Source organism: Triturus cristatus, chromosome 2_1, assembly GCF_964204655.1.
Source record: "Triturus cristatus chromosome 2_1, aTriCri1.1, whole genome shotgun sequence".
NCBI lineage: Eukaryota > Metazoa > Chordata > Amphibia > Caudata > Salamandridae > Triturus > Triturus cristatus.
The window spans coordinates 319014566-319039383 of record NC_140581.1 but is presented as its reverse complement, the minus strand read 5'-3'; positions in this window follow the sequence as shown (position 1 = coordinate 319039383).

Sequence of the window (24818 nt, the reverse complement as noted above, 5' to 3'; positions counted from 1 at the left end):
TAGTTACTAAAGGTAACGTAGTTTCACTGGGCCCATTTATAAACAGTGCTATGGGATGGTTTATGTTTTACCCGCCAATTTGCATGTTTGAATAGTTTTTGTTGATAAGTGTTCCGGCACACACCTGTTAAAATTAAGCCTGTTTATGGGTATAGTGGCGCTACTAGGAATGGTGGGGGTTTCTGTTTGATTTCGTGCGGTTAAGGAAGGGCGGGGGTGGGCGTGGGGGAGGTGGGCATGTTTCTGATTAAAACACAGAATTTAGTAACGTGCAGATGTCAAGCTACTGAAGGTGATGTTGTACCACTGGGAGCACTTATATAGTGCCCTATGGCATGGTATATGTGTTACCCGCAAATTTGTATGTTTTAATATGCTTTGCTCATGAGCGTTCCGGTAGACGGTTGTTGAAATTAAGTTCTTGCATTGGTATAGTGTGTTTACCAGGTTTGGTGTGTCTCTTTCTTTAATTTTGTGAAGTAGGATGGGGAAGAGGGTGGTGCAGTGGCAGTGTGCCCATTTATGAATTGCTTTATGGTATGGTATATGTTTTTCTGGCAAATTCCCATGTTTTAAAACGTTTTGATGATGAGTGTTCCAGCAGACAGGTACAGAAATTACACAACATTTCTGTGGATAAGACATCTTCGTGCTGATAGACACTCTCGTACTGTGGTAGAAGGCTGATAGCGTTGATGGAAAATTATGAAACTTGGTGCCATTGTAGATTTTTATGGAAGGTTACACTGTTTGTTTGTTACTTTGGTGTAGTTAGGGTTCTAGGTGGGAGAAAAAAGTGGGGGTGCTCTAAAAGGGGGGGGGGCAAAGCTCTTAAAGGGGTGTGGGCTATGCAAGTTGGGGCGTGGTCTAAATCAAGATAAGTATCATTGTGTGCTTTAGAAAATCCTCTCCAATTATCGTAGGAACAGAAAAAAACATTGTTTAAAGGATTTCCCTTACTTCTACAACGTGGGTAACCTAGCATGATGTCTCCAGTTCTCAGTAGTGAGCAAAATAAGCATGCGTACATCGATGTGCATGCTGTCACTGCAGTGTAATAAAAAAAAAATGACTTTGAGAGGGCCGAAAATAGAGCCTGGTAGAGAGTCGTTTGGAGGCTGCCTGAAAATAAGTGCCGGTCCCCAGATCCGGCCCAATTAAAGCGCAGTATCCATGCATTCTAAGCACTGTGCCATTCAACCATCTTTTAATTGATGGATATATTCCTACTTATATATATACATAAATCTGTTCGTCCGCTTATCTTAAGCATCTATGAGCGCACTCGCCTATAGTAAGCACGGTGCCATTCATGCAGCGATACGCTTATATATGCATAGATATATCTGTCCCAGAATCAATCCTAAGCATTTATCAGCCCACCCGTCTATCGTAAGTACTGGCCTTTGCATTCATTCATCCTTCCATCCATCCATACATTGATACATTGATCTATGTATCTATCCAGTGATACATCTGGCCATGCATCCACTCGCCCTTTATTCAACTATACGTTCTTATTTCCGTGCATCGTCCGCCCCCGATCTTAAATACGACATAATATACTCATCCAGCTACCCTCTGAAGGCATTGAAAAGGCTTGCGAAAAGCATTGACAGGCAGATTTTTTAATAAAGAATAACAAAGCTTTGAGTTACTCTTTGTGGAGCATACTTCAACACCCTTCTCTGGTGGTGTTTTATACAAAGGTACATCTAGCGAAAGAAATGTAAAGGAGCTTTTAAGTGTAATACGTTAATTTAGAAACATAACGTTTTGCCGAGTTGTTTATAGGTACACTCTTTTAAAGTGGCCCTGACTGACAGATACTGAATACCTGTACTTCTTATATTTGAGAAAGTACACCAGAGAGCTAATTTGGGGTGGTGAGAACCTTGAGTTCTATATTTCCATGTGAAGTACAGCATAGGAATATAAAAGTAATTGGAAAGCTTTTATGTTCATATTAAAGAGGGGGTGTGAGAACTTAGTGAGGCAGGCAAGTGTGTGTTTTCGTAGCACTAAAACAAGACCGTGTGTATGGTGATGGATATTTCAGGGGAGCCTAATTCTTTCAGCTATAGGCAGAGTGGGCATGTAGGGGTTGTAAAAAGGAGGGAAAGAACAGAGTCTCCTTTACAAAATATGATGTTTTGAAGACCGGTGAAGTACTCGGTTGCGGCTCTGTGTGTGCACCCGGGAAGCTGTGTCAGAGAGTCCGGGGCAATGGGCGTTGCGTGCCTGGTTGTCTGTCTGCTAATCACCCCACGATGATGCTGCTGGTGCGTTGCAAAAAGAGAAGGGAAATACTGAGAGAAAATGGCTCCCTTTAAAGGATTTCCCTTCTCCTACAATGTGAGTCACTTGGCATGATGTCTGCTCTTCTAAGTAGTGAGCAATGTGCATGCTCTCACAGTGTCACTGCAGTGCAATAAAGAAAAAAAGAAACAGAGTACTGTGAGGTCGGAAAATAGAGCCCTATAAAGACCCATTTCGTGGCTCCCAAAAATAAAGTGCTGGTGGTCACATCCCCTCCAGTTAAAACCCTGGGTGCAGTGTTATGTTTGCGAAGTTGTTGATAAAATTGTTAGGTAATAATGGAAATTTTTATGTGTGTTGTTTGGTTGATAATATCATTCTAAGTACATAGATTACAATTTTTAAAAATACTATTTATAAAGTTGTGTGCGGTGGGTTGCAGAGACAGGGGTGTGGGGTGGTGGGGTGTGGCGGAAAGGTGAAAAGTATGAGGTAGTGCAGTTATATATAAATTTTAAAGTAGTATGTAAATAAATAAATAAATACTTGCTGTATGTTCTATGGCACTACTTGTCATCCTAGTGCTCATCTGTCGTGCTCCATCACGTTGCAGCACTGAGTCGGGAAGTTGTTAGTGGAAGTTTTTGCAATTGTATGTTATTATTTTAACATAGTGAAGAAATGTGAAAAATAATTGAATCTATTTTTTGTTTTGCAGAAATTTTTTTATTTTGTTTGGATTGAAATTTGGAAATGCCTAGAAGAAGGGAAAAAAAAGAAAAGAGTAGAAAAATATATATTCGACGAAAAGGAAAGATCTTGAAGTAGAAAAAATGCGAGTAGTAGAGAAACTGTTTGTTTGAGTAAAAGAAAAAGACAATTTTTGAGAAAAATATGACGAACATTTCATAAGAAAAACATCACACAAAGCAAAAAGAAGAATTTTTCAAGTAAGGTGAAGTAGAGTTCAATTTCAAATACGAGGAAAAGGAAAGATGATACAGAAATAGTATCTGGTACTCATAGACAAAAACAATTTCAAGAAATTCGTCAGAGACTTTTTCGATCTAGAGTGATTCAAAATTTATTGAAAACATGCTGCAAATATAAAAGAAGAATGTTCCAATTCAAAGAGAAGCAACATATTGAAAGTATAGTGGATACTGCTTTCAATTTGAAACAGAAGTTGCTCATTTTGATTTTAAAGAGATTGAAAGTATTGGATAAAATTGTCAAAGTATTGAAAGACAAAAGTAGAAAAAAAAGACTTGTCAACAGAACCAACTTTTGTAAAATCTTTAGTGGACATTGGAGACATACCTCTAGTACTGAGCCTTTTTTTAATGAGGAAAGTTACTTCCAGGAAAATGGTTTATCATTTACAGTTGATACTGGAGGTCATTGCTACGAAGTTCAGGATGGTGTTCCTCTTCCAAAGAAGGAAATGGCTGGTAAAAGTGCAGAAGAGTTAATAGCTGAAGAAGTGCAAGGGAAACGTCCACGAGCTCCTGTGTATTAGTGGAGTTGTAATAGCATTTGTAGTATTCAACAGGAATCGATTGATATAATGAGAAATTTGCTATGAGAATATACTCAGAAAAGTATAAAACAGAAGATTAAGTTGTTACACTAGATCCATGTAATGTAAGAAAATATACTGAGAAGTATGGGCATTCTCTGGCTTGTCTTTCAAGAAAAGTTTGTAAAAGTGTTTTTCATCATTTGAGGATATTAGCAGTACACAATTCAGAAATGCGGAACTTTGTAAAGAAACTGTACTATGTAAAAAGTCCTGCATTAAGTTTAAGTGATCTGAATAGAAGTCTTTTATATGGTTCTTTATCAGATGTTCCAAAAAAAGTGTGATGACATTGAAATGCGATATTTTGGTTCAGAAGAGCAGTTCATAGAAAGTGAAAGTTTGACAATTACAGATGGTGGAGGAGATGAGAAAGTGATTAGCACTGATCAGTTTGAAGAAGAAATTGGAAAGTTTAATGTAGTGTGCTCTGAAATACTAAACTATGTTTGTGTTTGTTGTCGACGTACTCATTATAAAAGTCAAAGTAGGAATGTTGATTTGTATCTGTAAAGTGAAAATGAGAACAATGGTAAGTGGGAAGAATTTGCAACTTACTTGCTTGTTGAAGGTCGATTTGAGTTAGGTAGTGATCAACGTATATGTAAATATTGTTATAACAAATTAGAAGAGAACAAAATGCCTACTAGAGCAGTGCATAATAAGTTGGAGTTAGTAACTATTTCGCAGGAGCTGGCCAAATTGAATACATATGAGTTGGTTCTAATTCAATCTGTTCATCCTTTACAAACTATAATTCGGATGGAGTCTAAAACAGGTGAACTGCCACCAACAGACTTGCAAAGAGGGCTGAAAGGAAGTTTGGTGTATTTACCTTTGGATTTTAAGAAAAACATTGAAACTATTGCTGGAGAGAAAGAGGAAGATGAGGTAGTAGGTATTTTATTAAATGGTGTACCCACAAAGAGTCGGAAAATATGGCAAGAATTTGTGGATGTTAATAAAGTTGAAAAGGCTTCCTTATATCTTTTAGAGAACAATATTTATTACAAAAACATAAATGTGGATGAACAGGTAATACGTTTAGAAGATGATTTTGAAATTTCAAGTGGTCAAATAGAGAAAGTGGACAAGTCAAGGACTGAAGAGATTTATAAACATTATACAGTATGTCCTTTGCATTCAAAAGAAGTGATAGGTAGTAGCATTGAGTTATTTCAAATGAAAAAAGCACAGGGAACTCGAATGAGCATATGAGAGAAAAGCGTGGAAGCTTGTTGTTTTCCACAGTTGTTTCCTACTGGAGAAGGTGGACGATATGATGACCGACCTGTACGGATTCCAGCTTCAGAATATCGGTCAACAAGTTTATATTCTAAAGATCCTAGATTTCAACAGTGCATTCCATACATATTTCACCTTTTGTTTGAAAGTGTTCTGTCTTCTCTCTCGTATGCAGTGAATCATATACTTAAAACTGGAGTTCATGAATCACTTCTTTCTGCGAAAGAATTTGTGGAGAAAGTTCAAGAAACAGATGAAAATTTAGAAGCACAGTTAATACATTTGATGGCATGTCAACGTGGAACAAATGAGTATTGGTATCGTCGTCATGGAGAACTCAAGTGTATGTTACGGAACTTAGATACACCAACATGGTTTGTCACACTTAGCTGTGCAGAGTATGCATGGGAAGATTTGCTTGAGTTTTTAAGAGAAGCAAATTCTAATATAAAAAATGTTGAAATAAAGACTCCTGGTGAACTGTGTTCATTGGATCCTGTAAATGTGTGCAGATATTTGAATCAAAAGTTTCAAGGTATGATGTCTTTTATCTGTAATAAAAAGAATCCACCTCTTGGAGATGTTACCGATTTCTTTTGGAGAAAGGAGTACAAAGCAAGAGGTGCACCTCATATATATATGCTACTAAGGGTCAAGGATGCACCTAAATTTGGAACTGATTCTGATGAAACAGTATTGTCTTTCATCGAACAGTATGAGACATGTGAGATTCCAAGAGAAGGAGGAGATAGAAGCTTGAGACAGCAAGTTTTATGTTTCCAAAGTCACCGTTGTGGAAAGTACGCAGGAGAAAAAGCAAAGCTAAAGGAACATTTTACACCAAATGTCGATATGATTTTCCCCGTCCAGTCATTTGTAAAGGAAGAGTAAATTCTTTTATTTTCTTTTGTGGGGCACACAATAACTCGGAAATCTCCAAAGAATACCTACAACTTAAACAGAACAGAAGTGTCAAAGTATATCAATGACTACACTCTAGTCATTTTAAAAATGTGGAATGCGAACATGGACATCTAGTATGTTGCAGATAACTCAATTGCTGTTGCACGTTATGTCACATCATACATAAAAAAATCTGAAAAAACAGAGATGAAACAAATGTGGGAAGAAATTGCACAAGAGAATAGTCTTAGCAAAAAATTGTACAGCTTTAGTTTGAAAATGCTTTCCCACCGAGAAATTGGATCGTATAATTGTTCAGACCGCTTGTATTCTTCAAGTTTATATTCAAAGTCACGAGGAATCATTTGGGTAAGTTTAGGTCTTGCCTGCAAATGAAATAGAGTGTTAAAATCATTGGAAGAATTTGAACAATTAGCAGCAAATGAGCCAGATAGTACAGGCATTCCTAAAACTAATATGTTGGACACATACTATCCGAAAAGAGTCAACATCTGGAACAGCTACGTCTGTATGAAATACTTCAACATTACAGCTTCAAAAGAAATGTTAAAGAGAATTTAAAAGAAGGAAAGTTTGCAGTAGTTGGATGTCATGGTTGTTTAGTAAACCATGCAAAGGGTAATCTTATAAACCATAAGAAACTTAGTTGTGAAACTCCAAATAAGCGAGAATTTTAATATTTAGCACTTCTGCAGCTGTTTAAACCATGGCGTAGTGAAAGTGAATTACTTGGAGAGTTTGACTGCCACGAAGATTCTTTTAATGCTTGTAAAGATAGCATTCGATGTCCAATTTTCCCTACATATTTAAAAATGTTGAATGATGAAGTTGAACAGGAAAAGACTATTATAGCTGAAAAGCTCATGAACGTTCTCAAGATAGTCAAAGTAGTGGTCCATGTAGTCAAGATCCTCTTGCACAACCAATGCTGGAAAATGGAGCCGCGATTGCTATGCATGAAGTCGAAATTGCAATGCAACAAGCACACGAGGAGAATATAACATTGGAAAAGTTAGAAGTAAATGTTGAACAGAAAGAAATATATGTGCAAGTGAGAGAACTGATAGAACATGGTTTGTTGCATGAAAAAAAAGAATATCTGTGTTCATCTTTTAAACCTCTTCTGATGTACATCAGTGGTCAAGCTGGGACAGGTAAAAAAAATGTAATTAAAGTTTTGACCAGTTATCTTAAAAAAACTACTGGTTCACATTTATGTTGTGTGGTAACAGCTCCAACTGGATTAGCTGCACACAATGTCAAAGGAGTTACTTTGCATAGATTATTGATGTTACCAGTGGAGCATGATAATAAATTACAATATCAGAAGTTGTCTGGAGAAGCTTCTTATGAAGTGTCAAGATTGCTAAAGAAAATAAAACTTTTAATTATTTATGAGGTGAGCATGGTCTCAAACTCAATGCTTGCTTTTGTACACTTAAGAATGCAACAAGTATTAAAAACAGATTACGATGTTCTCTTTGGGGGAAAACAATTAATTGTATTTGGAGATCTGCTACAACTAACCCCTGTAAAAGGAGAACCAGTGTTTAAAACTCTTCTACATGAAGACACTAAGAAATATTTGGGAAGTATTGCAAATGTGAATCTGTGGTTACATTTTGAATATAAAGAACTCACTCAGAATATGCGACAAGCAAGAGATGAAGATTATGGAAATATTCTAAAAGATGTAAGAATTGGTGTTCTAAGCAAACATGGTAAACAAGCTTTTCAAAGTCGTCTACTAAAGAACTTGTTTACAAATGAAAACACACCAGCAGAAGTAATGTACAAGAAAATGAAAGAAAAAAAATCTATAGTTTGCTTAATGCCTACAGTGGAAGAGTGTTATACATTTAATAGAGAGCTTATGAAATTGGAAAATCAAGAAAAAGTTCACATTGAAGCTATTGATAAAATAGAGCATCAAGGAATAACAATTGTTCTTTCAGAAAATCTACAGACTACATTGGATTCTTTGGAAAAGTCTGTATCAAAAACTGCTGGCTTAGAAAAAAATGTAGATGTATGTTTAAACTGTCGGGTAATTTTGAAGCGTAATCTGAATGTAAGAAAAGGTTTAGTGAATGGAGCAATGGGGAAAGTTGTTGATTTTGTGAAATATCAAAATAGAAATGGAATTGAATTTTTGAAAGTTAAATTTGATCAAATTGCAGAGATAAGACAGATTGCACGTTCTGCCGCATGTTTTTTGCTTGTAAATGACTTGTATATTTGTTAAAAACAGTTTCCCGTCTGTTTAGCATATGCAATAACTATTCACAAATCACAAGGTTTAAGTGTAGATAATGCTTTGTTGAATGGTGGAAAAACTGTGTTTAAAGAGGGAATGGTATATGTTGCATCATTTTGAGTTAGAACGTTGTCTGGTTGTATTTAATTGATTTTGATGAGAACAAGGTTAGTGCTGATGTTATTTGTGTAAGAGAATATAATCGTTTGAAAAGGCTTTATGCTCCCCATTTAAGTGAATATCCTATTTATGAGAAATGTGTTGTGTGTTCAAAATGCAAATATGTTGAAGATTTAACTATGGTTGAAAAGCAGAAAGGAAATCAACAGAAAAGAAAAGATGTAAAGAAGCAGAAAATACAAACAAGTGATGATGTTGGATACCAATTAGAAAATGCTTCTGGTTTTCAACTGCTATGGTAATGTCATTCTAAATGTTATATTTTATCTTGAAGATGTTTGTGGTGAAATTATGGAAAGTCAGGAAAAAACTTGATGTTCTGCACTCTACACTTTATTTCAGGAATTGAGAACTGATAGAAGTAAGATTCATTCTGCTTCTGGTATTCGCCAACTGTTGGATACATGTACTGGATCTTTAACGTTCAGTGCTAATATATAGCAAGATGCACAAGAATTTCTGATGGTTATGCTTTGAGTACTAGAAGATGAAGGAATTCAGATTGAGAGTTTATTTGGACTCAGTTACAAATGGGAACATAAATGTGAAGAGTGTTTGTTAACTTCAAGCACTATAGTTGACAGAGAACAATTTTTATATTTAACAATACCTGACTGCAAATCTGTACCATTTTCCAAATTAGTAAAAGAAGCTGATCATGAGATGATGTGTTCTTGTTGTAAATCAAGAATGCTATCTGCATTATGCCTACAAAGATATGGAAAATATTTGATTATAATGCTGCAACGCTGTTGACCAAATGGAAGAAAAGTGGAAACCAAATTTAAATTTTTTGTTGCTAATCAAGTATCTATTTCTGGAAGAATTTTTGCAACAGTTGCTATTGTTTTTCATGCTGGAAATACTACTACAAGTGGACATTATACAGTTTATTTAAAGTGTAATAATGGTTGGAGTCACTGTAATGATGCACACTTGGAAATGAAACCGAGATTGCCTTATGAATTACCCAACTCATACTTAATTTTTTGGAAACAAAGATTTTAGATACACTATTCGGCTTTCATGGGAAGGTGTATAGAGGAATTCATACTGGATGCTTTCAAAGCGAAATTTTTGATACATTATCTGGCGTATTGGGAAAATGTGCAGAGAAACTACGTAAGATCTTTAAGGAATTCATACTGGATGCATTCATAGTGAAATTTTGGATACATTATCTGGTGTATTGGGAAAATTGTGCAGAAAAACTACGTAAGATCTTTAAGGAATTCATACTGGATGCTTTCAAAGCAAAAGTTTTGCTACATTATGTGGTGTATTGGACAAATTGTGCAGCGAAACTACGTAAGATCTTGAAGGAATTCATACTGGATGCTTTGAAAGCGAAATTTTTGATACATTATCTGGGGTATTGGTTAAATTTGCAGACAATCTACGAACTAAAGGTAAGCTTTGAACATTTGAACTACTATTGGATGTGTTATTTGTGTTGATTTTGTATTATATTTGAGAGAATTCGTTTTTTTTTTTAACAATCTAGTTTATTGTTGCTTTTTACCCTGCTGTTTATGATGAAACTACACTGGCATCACTGTGAATAGTGAAGTTAAGTATTAGCTGATGACAGCAAAAAAAGGGAGAAAAATTGTTATCTGAATGTTAAATTGTTTTGTATTATTTAAAAACTCATTGTAATTTGTGAAATGTATTACGTTACATAGTACTTTTGCAGTTTATTTTATGTAGTTGAAAAGTTAGAAAAAGTACTATTTTTTCTTGGATAAGGGCAGTAATATTATCATAATGGACAAGAGCCAGTACATCAATAAAGCCAATAAACAACTAACGATGAAAGATTAACACACTTGCTGTGCATATGCCCCTCCCTCCTTGATGAATACAGAAGATTTCTCTGACATCTCTTGATCAAAGAAGGGACACAGACAATACCAGTGGCCATCAAATTTCTTTTGAACAATGCTCACCTGCAAGTTATTACTAATCTTATAATATTTCTAGACAGAGCGAAACAGTGTCTTAAATTCCTTAGAGCCCTAGGCTCAGTATTAAAGCCATGAACACAAATAATGCAGGCTTGTAGCTGGTCATCATAGGCCACCTACTCAGATCAATCAGGTGAGCAGTCATCAGCCAGCTACCTACACGTTTCTGAGATAATAGAATCCACTAGACCACCTGGAGGGCATCTCATTTTACCTCACACTCCGTGAGTAGGTCAATAACAAAATTTGCTTTTAGCCTGGGTGGTCTTGAGAATGTCGCTCTACTTTTTAGCCTTTTTGAGCATACATTTTGCCTTTGTACAGCTGTTGCCTGTAAAATTCAACCCGCAGTAGCCGCGAGCAAGGCGGAGAACACTGAAACACGTAGGTTTTTTTTCGGCTGGGAACTTCGAAATAATGGAATAAATCTTTTCCTGCAAAACACTATATATATATATATATATATTACCTGCTGGCGATCACCAGTATGTAGTTATAGTTAGGACCTTGTTTCTATAGGAAAAGTGTTTTTTCTTTTGCCAATATCGTTGGCCCTGTTTGACAAATCTTTGCACATTTTTTTAAACTAATGGAGCAGTCAGGTCAGCTGCTGTGATGAAAGCTTTGGGGTGATTCGTCAGGTGGGGCAGAGAAAAAGGGGGGGTGCCAAAACACATTTTCTCCATGTTAATTTCCATAGGAAACTTTAGACATGGCTACAGCCCAAACTGCTGAACGGAATTATACCAAATTTGGCAAAAGGTAGCTCTTGGTTCAGAAAGCACTCTTTTTGTTAAATGGTGTAAATCCATTCAGTAGTTCCTGAGAAATTTTAAAGATTTCTCAAACCACACCCCTTTTCCACCACTCTGCAAACGCGCATCTCAGCGCACTGCTGGGGGGGCAATGAGGTCCCTTTGCATCCTGAGGGCCTCAGGCCTTAAGTGGACTTCATCCCCCAAGCAGCAGTGCACCAGTAGGAGTATTTTCAGAGTGGTGGAGAAAGGGGACGTGGTCTCTGACCACCTCTCAGCAATCCAGCTGTGTGGGGCTTACCTCATAGGTAGCAGGAGGGCTAATTGGCACCCAGGGACCCTCAAGAGGCAAGGAGACTTCATTCCCAACCAAGAGTGCGCAAGGAAAATGTTTGTAGAGTGGTGGAGAAAAGGGTTGTGTCCTGCGTCCACCTCTCAGAAATCCCACTTTGTGGGGCTTACTGGAAGTAACAGGTAGGCTAGTTGACCCCTAAAGACCCCCAGCAGTGAAGGGGACTTCATCCCCCAACCAAGTGCGCACCAGGAGGCACGTCTGCAGAGTGGTGGAGAAAGGCAAATGTACCTCCTGGCACACTACTGGTTGGGTGATGAAGTCCACTTTACTCCTGAGGGACCTTGGCGGCAAAGAAGCCCTCCTGATACCTCCTGTAAGCCCTACACAGCAGAATTCCTGAAAGCTGGTTGGAGGCCCATCCCCCTCTCTTCACCACTCTGCAAACTTGACTGCTAGTTCAAAAACCTTAGAAATCCACACAAAAAAACAAAGGTTAAAGCGACGTTATAGTTAGGGATTAGCATTTAAAAAAAAACCTTACAAATTCACTGAAAAAAACAAAGGTTACAAGGACGTTATAGATAACAAATAGAGTTTTTAAAACACCTTAGAAATTCACACAAAAAAACAAATGTTACAGCGACGTTATAGTTAGGGTCAGATTTTACTGACTCAAAACCAGAAAATTCAGCCGTTATAGTTAGCTGAGTTAACTATAACTCGCGCTCCCGCAATGCACTGCTTATGACCTTAGATATTTCATCACTCATAGTGCAAGGGTGCCTGCGTTGGAGGGAATGGTTGTTTATGTGCAGGATGTTATCCCTTCCTGCACATGAAGAATCTTAAATGGTGATTTCTAACTTCTATGTGTGCTGCTTTGTGCAGCACAAATAGAAGTTGTAACTCGTCATTTTTAAAATAATTGTTTATGTGCAGTTAGGGACACCTTTTTGCACATAAACAATCATGCATGGCATGTTACTGTTTCTATTGGTGCTGCATAATGCAGCACACATTGAAACAGCAAAAATTAAGAGAAATAAAGCATTTCTCCTCATTTCGCCATGTTAAAACCAGGTTATTTTTGGTCTTAATTTTGGAGCTGGCTCCTATTTATGAAACCCTTCTAAATAGAGGGCAGTGTCAAAATCAATGGGAATTGCGGCGGAATGCCCACCGCAACACCCATTGCCCACCCCTTTCACGTTAAGTATAGCATGAAAGGGTGCCTTATTCACAAGGCAGCGTTAAGCCAAGTTAAGTGGCTTAAAACTGCCTTGTAAATATGGCAATGCCCGTATCACTACAGGAACATCTTTAAAAGTGACGTTCCTGTGGGAATAGGGGCTTGTATATATGCTCCTATTTTTTTCTCCAAAACTTTAATCATAGTAACATTTTTCAGCTTTTATACTTCTTCGCTTTCAACAGTTGGGAAAAAACTATCTACTAACTCCTGCCATATCTTCTTGATCTTGATAGGCGCATCATTTACAAGAATTACATGCCTCTCTTCTAAATCTCTAGCTACCCCTACGGTTTCAATATTTTTCTTGAAATCTAATGGCAAATATACTGTTACCTTTTCGACCTTTCTGCAGTTCTGTTGGTGCTAACATGCCTGACTTGGGCTCCATATGGACTATAGCCTGAAATGGATGTATATTATGGATGTGAATTGATTCATAGATATTTAAACCTTGAAGTGCTTCTGGAATGGGAAACAGTGCTAACGTGTTAAGCGCAGTGCTAACTGGCATTTTATCATCCTCTAAATAATTATAAAAGTACTTGCATATAATTTGCCGTGTGGACAAGTCAAACCGTTCCTCTACAAATAAGTACAAAGCAAACTTTTGCCAGTTATCATTGTTTTCGTTCTCACTTTTTAAACACAAGTCAACAATTTGTGTTTGAATCTTGTAGTAAGTGCAGCAACAACATATACAAACACACCCTGGTTTTAAGAGCATACTTTGTTAAATTTTCTAATCTCTTCTTGAACACTATCAACTGTAATACCTGTGTCCTCTTCTGAAACTCCTCCTATTCTCAACTCTTCATTTTCCCTACAGTCCTGTTTTGGAACAAAGAAACAAAACTCACAACATCACATCTGCCACAGTACCATGCAAAAATTTTCTATTCATTTATGCTAAAAATAGAGCAGAAGTTTTCACAAAGTACAGCCTCCTAACCAAAGTTCATATTGTTTAGTGGTGTACATCTAACATTCTAAAATATTGGAAGGTGCTTTGACAAACAAGCAAGTGAGTGTCCCTTCAAATTCGAACGCTTTCTAATCTTTTCCTCTGGTTCTGATACCTCATGCACAACACCATTTTGTCAAGAGGCTTCATTCTATTTGTAATCAAAATGAAAAGCTTCCTCTTCAAATCAAAGGCCTTATCAACTATTCCCTCAGCTCGTTCTTTCTGTCTCAGTGCCTCTCTCCTTCTTTTATACTTCTTTATATTCTCAGTAGATTTACAACCATTGCACTATGAAACATCCTGACTCTGATTTCCATAAACTGCTTCTTTATGCTGGTTAAGGTGTGTCCATTTGTGTTACATTCTTTCCAATTCTTCTGATACACAATTTGCGACTCTTATTCTTTTTCATACTTTGGTTTTTATTTTAATTATTTGTACTCTTCACAGGTGTCCACATATATTTTAAAGAAATTACTTTGTCCTCTTAGCAGCAGCTCTTTTTTCTTTCACCAGTTTTTCTGCACTTTTCCCCTTTTGTGTCTCAGTTCTTAATAGATATTATAGTAGTTTCTGTTGCTATTTCCTCTGAGCTTTTGTAGGCATTCTAACTGTCTGTAGTTATATAGATATTCTGTAAAAAAAGTATATTTTTATTTTTACTCTAGTCAAGGTACAAACTACTTTATTGCTGACATACAAATAAAACAAAAACAGATTGTTCTAAAAGACTTAATATTCCTCAAAGAAACTTATAAATATGTGTGTTTTTGGTTGAGTACATGAATACTCCCTGGGTGATTGGATGAGTGCATAGGTAGTGCCTAGGTGATCCCTGGGTAGTTCCATATGTGAATAGTTACTGACTGTGTGTTTGGATGAGTATATCGGTACTGTTTCAGTGTTTGAATGAGTGTATGACTGGTGCTTGAAAGATTAGATAAGTGTACGACTAATGCCTCAATTATTCAGTACGTGCATAGATAGTAGTTGGATTATTAATTTAGTGGAACTCTAGTGCCTGCATGATTGCAGGAGTGCATACGTAGTATATAGGTGATTAGTTGAGTGCATGGATAGCGTTTACATGAATTTTTTAAGTGCATGCATAGCACCTGGCAGATTGGATGAATGCATGAGTAGTGTTTCAGTGATTGGATGAGTGCATGGCTGATGCTTATGTGTTTTTGGTTGAGTGAATGCGTAGTGCCTGGGTGATTATATAAGTACATGGGTAGTGCCTAGATGATTGAATGAGTGCATCAGTAGTGCCCGGTTGATTAGATGAGTGCATGACTAGTGTCTAAGTGATTGCATGAGTCCATTGTTAATGCCAAGTGACTGGATGAGGACATATGTAGTGCTGGTGTAATTGTATTAGTGTAGGAGTATTGCGTCCGTAATTGGATGAGTGCATGGGTACAAGATTGGTGATAGGCTGAGTGCAATGGTAGTGCCTGCATAATTGGATAAGTGCAGGAGTAGTGCCTAAGTGTTTCCATGAGTTCATGGGTTGTGCCTTGGTATTTGGGTGAGTGCATGCGTTGTGAGTGGGTGTTTGCATGAGTGCATGGGCTGTGCCTGTGTGATTGGATGAAAGCATGGGTAGTGCCTACATAGTTCAATGAATACATAGGTAGGGCCTGTGTGATTGGAAGAATACATATGTAGCTCCTGGGTGATTGGATAAGTGTGTGGGTAGTGCCTGAGTGATTCAATCACTGTCTGAATAGTAGCTTGCTGATTGAATAAGTGCCTCAGTAGTACCTGGGTGACTGAAGTACCTCCATTAGATATACAACAGGTGACAATATATATGTGAGTGGTTGTTTAAGTCCTTCTGTCAGTATCAAACTACCTGTATTAGTGTATTTATCCTTTTCTACTGAGCTATGTGTGAGTGAAGTCTAGCTATCACACTTGATATATAATTGGATACATGGCTCTGTAGGAGCGTACATTGCTCTGTCACTCAGTGTGCACATGCATCAGTAAATTTCTAAAACTGAAAACAACTATTGTCACTTTTTCAAAGCACCAAACCTACATTATTTCTCAAACATTTGTTGTATGTTTAAAACACGCATTCAGTATTTCTCAAAGAAAAGTTATAGGCCAAGTGAAACTAGAACAAGAACTCTCTCAAAACAATCTGCAATTCTAACCCTCCTCAATTTTAAACAGAGCATTTTCAAAGAAATGCACCACCCTCACCATACACATGGAATTTTCAACAGCCTTAACGAACATAGATCATCATGTAAGCATATATGCTTTTTCAAAATAGATATACACCTTCAGGCCATCTTTCCAAAAATATATGGTTCTCTTTATGTTTCAGTGAACTCAAGAGTCTCATTGTACACATAACTATCTGCAACCACAATGACCATATCTCACTATCTAAGCATATGCAACCCAGTCATATAAGTTGCAAACCACATTGACAAATACTTCCGAATACATACCTAACAAGTATTAGTACTTCATAATTGATATACAGATACAGCACATTTTGTTATCTTTTATTTGTGTTTACACTACTCCTGTTTAATAATGTGACTAAAAGTACTACAATTTCCAGAAGGAAATTAACATCGACCTGTGCTTAGACATTTAAACCACTGTAATTTTTAAAGACATTACTCATTGTAAATTTCAACAGTACTACACTGTTGTTTTTCTATAGAGTACACAATGGAATAAAGGGGCACAAGTTGATTTTCTTCTTACTTCCCAAAACATTCTGTACTAACATCTTAAAGACATACTCTACAAGTAACATATACTATATAAGTCATATATCTTAAAATATGTAAAACCACACACGCTGCCGTATATTTTTTCATGGGACTGTGATACTCTTTTTTAGCAAAGTTCTATATGCATCTTCATTTTTAATGTTATTTTTTAAATGATTAAAATTTTATAGACATACCAGGGGATTGAGTTAATTGAAGGTATTGCTGTTTTAGCTCTTTTTGAATCGTTTTGACACTGTTAGGTTTTGTAAAAACTAAGCACATGACTGGTACACCACTCTCATACAAATCAAACATAAAATGGCAACGTCTTCAACTTTGCATGCAGCAAATAAAATTATGTCTTTCGTTTTAGATTACTCTATGTCCACTTGGGAATGGTTAGTATCTGTTAACCCTTTAACGAGTCCAAACCGATATTTAGCTTCAGTTTCTTTTAATTTAAATACTGCACAACAGTTTATTACATAGTACTGAGTTGGAAATTAAAGTGTATAACTAATTAAATTGTGTTGTAACTCCTCTACTTAAAAAAAAAAAATTCTGTTGCTTTATCATACTTCCCCCCATTAACTCTTATCTCAATGTATCTAGCAACCCAGTTGAACCAGTTGGTCACAAGTTTATAGCACATTCTAAAAGGAACATGCTACATCTAAATGAGGTGCAGCAGGTGTGGTTTACTCCAAGATTTAAAAGTATATCTATCTCTGAATTACATTTTCTTTTAAATAACAGCCAATAATAGGACTTCTTGCTCATGCATCCAACACACTACCTAGTTTTATTCACCTACATGCTTACAAAATCCAACTACATTGATATCTTTAAAAAAGAAAAGAAAACACCTCTATTTATACTGTTTTTCATTTGCAAAACCACCTCATTCAGCTCCAACCTTCTCCTGAGCGCTGAAACGTTTCAGACACTCACCCCCAGTCACAGATCTAGGTTGAATCCATCATCGTTCTTTAGCTCACTTCGCCACCCCACTTCAACACAGTCATATGCAAATCAGTCTTGACCCTGTTCCTCATGTGAACAGTCCAGCCCGAACTGCCAAGACAGGTCTTCCCTGACCGGAAACAAGCATCCTGGGACTGGTTTTGGTAACATCCCTCATCAGCCAGGCTACCTTGAATCCAGTGGCAAAGTGAGCAAGGGACCCACTCTGGGCATACCCTACCAACTTAGGGCAAACAAAGCAAACACAAAGAGATGATGGACTGAGATTCACCCCAAACACAGATCTTATGATATTTGAAATGATTCACACTAAAGCATGGAATGCATCACAATTTGTACGCCTCTATAACCCAGGCATAGGAAATGACACTGGCTTTTCAATGGGACCAGCTGAAGTTACTTTACACATTGGAATACGTTATTAAATCACAACTACCTGTAGTAAGTCTACACATGTGACAATCGTGCTGTAGGACCCCTTGAGCAATCTGGGACCATGGCACCTATGTCATCATCCACAACAGCAAGGCATTGTGATGTTGTGTACTCCATGTAAGAGACAGGCCAGGATTGTCACATCTCCATTGAGGAATGGGTCACACAATCCTGCCAAAAGTACTCCAAAGCTCAACAGGCAAGTACATCCAGGACCAATTTACTGGTATACAAGGTGTCTATCACACCATGTTGTAGTCCACACACATTAGGCTACTTGCATCTGTTAGAACTGATGCATTGCCTTTATTTTTTGATGCATTGCTGAAGTTGAGTCGGTCATAAGGCCAACTTCAACAATGCACCACTTTTGGGGCTGATGCGTCCCGGCAGCCTTTCCACAGATACGTCAGAATTTCTGATGAACTCTTTGGACCTTGCCCCATGGTGCCTCTTATTGTAAATACGATGCATCCATGGCATCGTAACCTGTTGTGACCCAGCGCAAGACATTTTTACCCATCGTTGCCGCAACGCAGAGGTGTCAATCCTTGTAAATGAGGCCCACAGTTTTAAATCAGCTGTGTGCGAGACAAAAACAATTATGTCATACATAGAAGAAAAGCAGCTGCTACGTACAATGTATCTTTCAAGCAGGCAATGCGGTAACGAATATTGCAAGTATCATTGACTGAAAATGCTTATTTCAGGGCTTATTTATGAGAGCCCTGCAACACTTTTGCACCACGTTAAGTGGTACATGCATGATGCAGGGCTCCCGTAAAGATTTATGAAGCCACCCAAAGCCACCCTACATGGCTTTGAGTGGCCTCTTAAATCATGAGTAACACCACACGGTGCAACACCTTACTCAGCGCCCAGGAGGCATTCCATGGGTGTTGCAGTGGGTTTTCCCATGCAACACCCATGGAATTGGTCACTGCCCCAGATTTACAAAGTGATGTAAACCTGGGAAAGAGCCAAATCCATATGCCTCCTAAGGTGAGGCGTAACCAGGAGAAGTATGTTTATGTCTCCTAATTTTTCCTTATTTCCATGTGAGCAGCACACACAGAAAGAGGAAAACGTCTCATAAGATTGTTTTTGTGCAGGATGAGTCAAGGAGGCACTCTTGCACCATGGTGTAAGGGTGCCTCCATTGGCGTTAGGCTGCCAAACTGGCACCTGCACTGGTAGAAAGGGCACAAATGCACTGTATTGCTTAAATATCACGTATTCCTGCCCTTTCACTTTGGTGTACTGCGGCTAAACAAGATGCCTTGCTGCGCTGTCCTACGCCAAAATGTCATAAATGTGGCCCCAAGTTTCCAGATTGCTTTTGTGTGACTTTTCCATGGTTTCAGTGAACTTGTGAATAACATTCCACTATGAAAAAAAATGGGAGAGAAAGGGTTTTTTTGTGTAGGGGGTACTCCTATTCCCCTTGAACAAATGTTTGGCAAACAAAAGAAGGAGCGCGCCCTCTGAGGTCAAATAATATCTCCAAGCTAATGAGAGGTGTACTGAAAGGGACAATCCTTTATTTTGGTTGAAGACCCCTCACTCACCAACCTAGTTGGTGACATGCTTCATCATCGGGGTCCCACCCAGAGGCCGAGTGCCATCTGGGTGTGCTGCGACACCTGATTACAGTGGAGCTGGTGTTTTTTGTGTGTGCAAGTGCTAGTAGTGATTTTAAAAATTGGTCAAGTTTTTTTAACTCTGTTAAAAAATTATTTAATCATAGAGCACCTGATCAATGTTAAAAGAAAAAATGGGGATGCCATATAGGGTTAAATTGACCCGTGGTATCTAACAATAAAGTGTGAAGTGAGGGAAAAAAATATATATGTAGTTGGTCATATATATATAATTGGTCTACATGTTTCAACCCTGGTGGAAAAAATCTCTAGGTTTTCTTCAGGACCGAAGGTGATGGTGCTAACCAGGGTGGTATACACACGCTAAGGTGTACCCTGCCCTTGGTTAGGATTAAAAAATTCCTACTGAAATTCCAGTGGGAATGAGCCTGTGGAGGAAAACAGAAAAGATATATACATTGCATGTATTTTCTGTAAAGCATTATAAATTCAGGTTCCTCTCAATCACTAAAAAGTGATGCTAAGCCGTGGTTGTGAGTTAACCGGCTAAACAATCATCCAAATTAGGGTGAAATGGTGTGTATGTGCTCTATTTGTGGAGTACAGCTTGCATCCATCAAAAGCGCGCTACAAATTACTCCAATCATACACTGTTGATCCAACAGGTGAGAGAGTGCATTCGCACGGTAGCTTACCGAGGTGCACGTGAATGGCGGTGACTGGTCAGGTGACTAACATCTATCGTTCGTGTTATCACTCCATGTATCCACCATTGATCGTACTGGTAATTTTGTGCACTCACATGGTAATTTGCGGGGTGCACGTAACTAGCGACGAGTGATCAAGTGACAATCACAAATGCCAGTCGTCACAAGTGAAAACACACCATGCCAGTATTTCATTTATACCGACTACTGGTTCAAAAGCTACAACTAACTCGCATACTCTACATAACAACACTCCTGAAACAACCGTGCAGAGGGCGGGAAAAGTGAAATGGTAACGTCAAGGCTGATCTTACTGGTCAACCAAAATAAAGGATTGTCCCTTTCAGTACACCTCTCATTAGCTTGGAGATATTATTTGACCTCAGAGGGCGCGCTCCTTCTTTTGTTTGCCAAATAACATTCCACTGCCAAACGTATGACACTTAGAGTGACTCACAAATAGCACCAAGCAATTAAAACAGAGGAAACAAATAAAAACTAGAAATTGCAACGTTTAATCAATAACCTGCTCTAAAAAAGATCTTGAAACTGGTGCAATACCCTGAAATAGTAGGTCACTAACCTGTTACCCCTGGTCATCGGATTAAGGTAGGATTGTATATTATGCAAAAATACTTTGTGTTATATCCTCGTAATGTTTATGCATGTTACCCAGCCTAGCTTTCTCTTAGCTGCTCAGCCGGAGTGAGAGATAGTATCAGAATGTTTGTGTGACTGTGATGAATGGAATGCCTGGGTGCCTGTGTGGATGAGTGGTGACAGTTGGAGAGGGGCTGAGCAGCAGGGAGGCTGCTCCTGGTGGGTCTGGAGTGAAGGCTGACAACTGGAATAAAGACTGATGTTACCTTTACCATGGAACTAATAAAGAAAACTGCAAAACCCTACCTGGCTCCCTGTGTCAACCTGTCCTAGGATACAACACGTTGTCTAAGGTGCTAGGAGTCATCTTCAAATGTATCTACTAAATACATATTTTTCTCAGAAAATGAATAGTAGTTTCCTTTCGACAGTAACATTATTAGCATATCTACCTGTTATTGCTCTTGGATTTCCTGGTGCACATTGCTAGATATAATGGGGGTAACACATGGTCTGCAACTTTAGTGTGTGGAATCCAAGGAGCATGATAATATTTAATGGGATTTCATGAGATGCTGTTGGCTTGACTTTTACAGCTGGATGGAGCTGGAGATTGCTAAACACCATACACCATAATTAAGACATACCATTTACAATCATTAAAGATGAACTGTGAAAGTTCCAGAGGAATGTTTTTTAATTCAAGGGGGAGAAGGTGTCCCTTAATCTTCTTTCTGTTTTCATGCTGCTTTTGTTAAAAGGTTTTCATATTTGGCACTTTGAAAACAGACACTTTCTATTTTAACAAAAGAACAAGTGGCAGAGTTATATTAGGCTATGATACCTGTTCAGACGTTGTGTATTTTGTACCCGCCCTCTCATAAGGAAATGTGCAGGGGGCATCAGGCTGATGAGCAGCCTGACAAAACATTACTCGTAGATTGTGCATCTGAAAATAGAATGTCACACCATAACACGAATAGAATCATGCCATAATACGAATCCAGGGAAAGAGATGGTGCAGCCATATATCCCATTGCACGAATATTGATGAAAAAAAGTAGAATGCAAAAATATCGACTACCTATACTTAAAGTACAAAAATATCGAAAATAAATATCGATGTAAAATATATAGTTGTACAAAATATCGATTTTTATATATATAAAAAAATATTAAATATGTTAAATGATAAAATATAAAAAATAAAATAGATTTATTATAAATTTAAAAAAATATAACAAATAAACTTAATTTAAAAAAGTTAAACACACATACAGGGGGGCGTGGCCAGGCTAACGACCATGATGGCCACATAGCGCTGAAGCTCCGCCATCTCACCTGACATCCTTGCCCTATCCTGCCCGTATGCCGGACCATCCTGCCTGCTGACAATAGCTGCGGACGCTGTGGAGAGTTCCCCTGCGGACGGCGCTGGGTAGGGTTGTATTCGACACTGGAAATACTGCGTGGCTCATGTCCGGGAGTGGCTGAAATTTAAGAGCTGAGACCGGGGGCCTGAGCTGTGCAAGACCCGTGAGGGGGGCGACACCCGCTTAATGGTGCATCTGATCTGATCTGACCCGCCCAGGAGCTGCTCGAGCATAGCGGAATATGGAGGAGAGCTGGGGCCATCTATGAGAGCTGCTGAGGAGCAGGATCCCTTGGCTACAGACGTAGACTCCCCAACCCTATAGGTAGGCCGGCCCACATTGCACTCGGAGGCCCCGCGGCGAGAGGGGACGCAGGCGAGCCTGAGGGCTAGCCACCCGGCTGGTTGGGTTGGTGCTGCGGGGGCGGGGGAGTGCTGATTAGGTGCCCAGACCGGGATAAGTCAACATTAGACTCCGTTGCTGCTCGGGGCCAGGGGCCTGCACGTTCGGCACCTGGGCCTTGCCTACAATTGGACGTGCTTTGAGTGGAGGCCTGCCCCGCCCCTTTAGCACTGCCTAACCTTTTGCGGACTGTATGCTGCCACACACTGCGGATTAACCAGGTAGTACCTGGCGAGGCACTGAGCATTACCTACATCAGCCAGTGTCTCAATTGGTAGCATGCACAGTTCATGATCTCTGCCTGCCCTAGCCTGCATGTAACCTGAGACACACGGCTGGCTGAGCCTGGGGTGATCTGGGCAATTCCTGGCCCTATTCCACATGGACTGCAGAGTGGGGTTATAGTGTCGTAGTGAGAGGCCCAGGTACTAGCAGCTGCCACTAACAGTGAGGACCAGACGGATTCTTCACCCCCCCCCTTGTTTACTGCTCCCTTGCTTGGAGCACTCGTTGCCCACTCCGGATTTGTTCGGTGCCCTGAGGACTATGGCCATACGCCGCTTGGGCCGCACTCCACACAATGGTACGCAAAGACCCTAAGCATCAATCAATCAATCAATCAATAAATCAATCAATCAATCAATCAGACATTTGTAGAGTGCACCTCTCACCCGTGAGGGCGTCTCAAGGCACTGACGGGGGGAGCTGATTCTGCTCGAACAACCAGGTCTTGAGAAGTCTCCTGCAGGTCAGCAGGTCCTGGGTCTGTCGCAGGTGGATGGGGAGGGTGTTCCATGTCTTGGCGGCGAGGTGGGAGAAGGATCTGTCGCCAGTGGTTGTTCGGTGGATGCGTGGAATGGTGGCGAGAGCGAGGTCAGCGAAGCAAAGCTGGCGGTTGGGAGAGTAGAAGGTGAGTTGTTTGTTGAGATATGCTGGTCCGGCGTCGTGGAGTTATTTGTGAGCGTGGGTGAGGAGCTTGAAGGTGATCCTCTTGTTGACAGGGAGCCAGTATAGGTCCCTCAGGTGGGCAGTGATGTGGCTGTGGCGGGGGATGTCGAGGATGAGGTGTGCGGAGGCGTTCTGTATGCGCTGGAGTCTCTTCTGAAGTTTTGGTTACCAGGTAAAGGGCGTTGCCGTAGTCCAGCCTGCTGGTGACTAGGGCCTGGGTGACCGTCCTTCTGGTTCCGGTGGGGATCTATCTGTAGATCTTGTGTTGAAGCAGGAGGAGGAGACGGCGTTGACTTGCTGGGTCATTGACAGTGATGAGTCCAAGATGCGTGCGTGGTCGGTGGGTGTTGGTGCAGCTCCCAGCGAGGCCGACCACCAGGAGTCGTCCCAGGCAGAGGGGGTGGAGCTGAGGATGAGGACCTCCTTCTTGTCTGAGTTCAGTTGGTTTTGGCGGCGACGGGGTCTTTGGTGAAGAAGAGGATCAGCTGGGTGTCGTCGGCGTATGAGATGATGTTGAGGTTGTGTGATCGAACGATGTTGGCGAGCGGTGTCATGTAGTCGTTGAAGAGGGTCGGGCTGAGGGTTGACACCTGGGGTACGCCGCAGGTGATCTTTGTGGCTTCGGATCAGAATGGAGAGAGGCGGACTCTCTGGGTACTGTTGGTGAGGAAGGAGGTGATCCGGTCCAGGGCCTTGTCGCGGATCCCTGTGGTGTGGAGGCATATGCATAGGGTGTGGTGGCAGATGGTGTCAAAGGCGGCCGAGAGGTCTAGGAGGATGAGGGCCACGGTTTCGCTGTTGTCCAGCAGGGTCCTGATGTCGTCAGTGGTGGCGATGAGGGCGGTTTCGGTGCTGTGGTTTCTGCGGAATCTGGACTGAGATGAGTCCAAGATGTTGTTCTCTTCGAGGAATCGAGTCAGTTGTCAGTTGATGATCTTCTCGATGACTTTTACCAGGAATGGTAGCAGGGAGATGGGCCGGAAGTTCTTGAGGTCCTTAGGGTATGCCTTGGGTTTCTTGAGTAGGGCATTGATCTCTGCATGTTTCCAGCTTTCCGGGAAGGTGGCGGTCTCGAATGAGCTCTTGAGGATCTTAAGGAGTTGGAGTGCGATGATGGAGCTCGCTTTGTTGAAGATGTGGTGGGGGCAGGGGTCAGACGGTGAGCTGGAGTGGATGGTGTTCATGGTTTTGAGGGTGTCTTCGTCATTGATGTGGTACCAGGTCAGGAGGCTGGTGTGACTGGGGGGCGGTGAGTCTGCGGTATTGGCGGCTGTCGGGGGGGTCTGAGTGTTGAAGCTGTCATGGATTTCTATGATTTTGCGGTGAAAGAAGGTGGCTAGAGAGTCG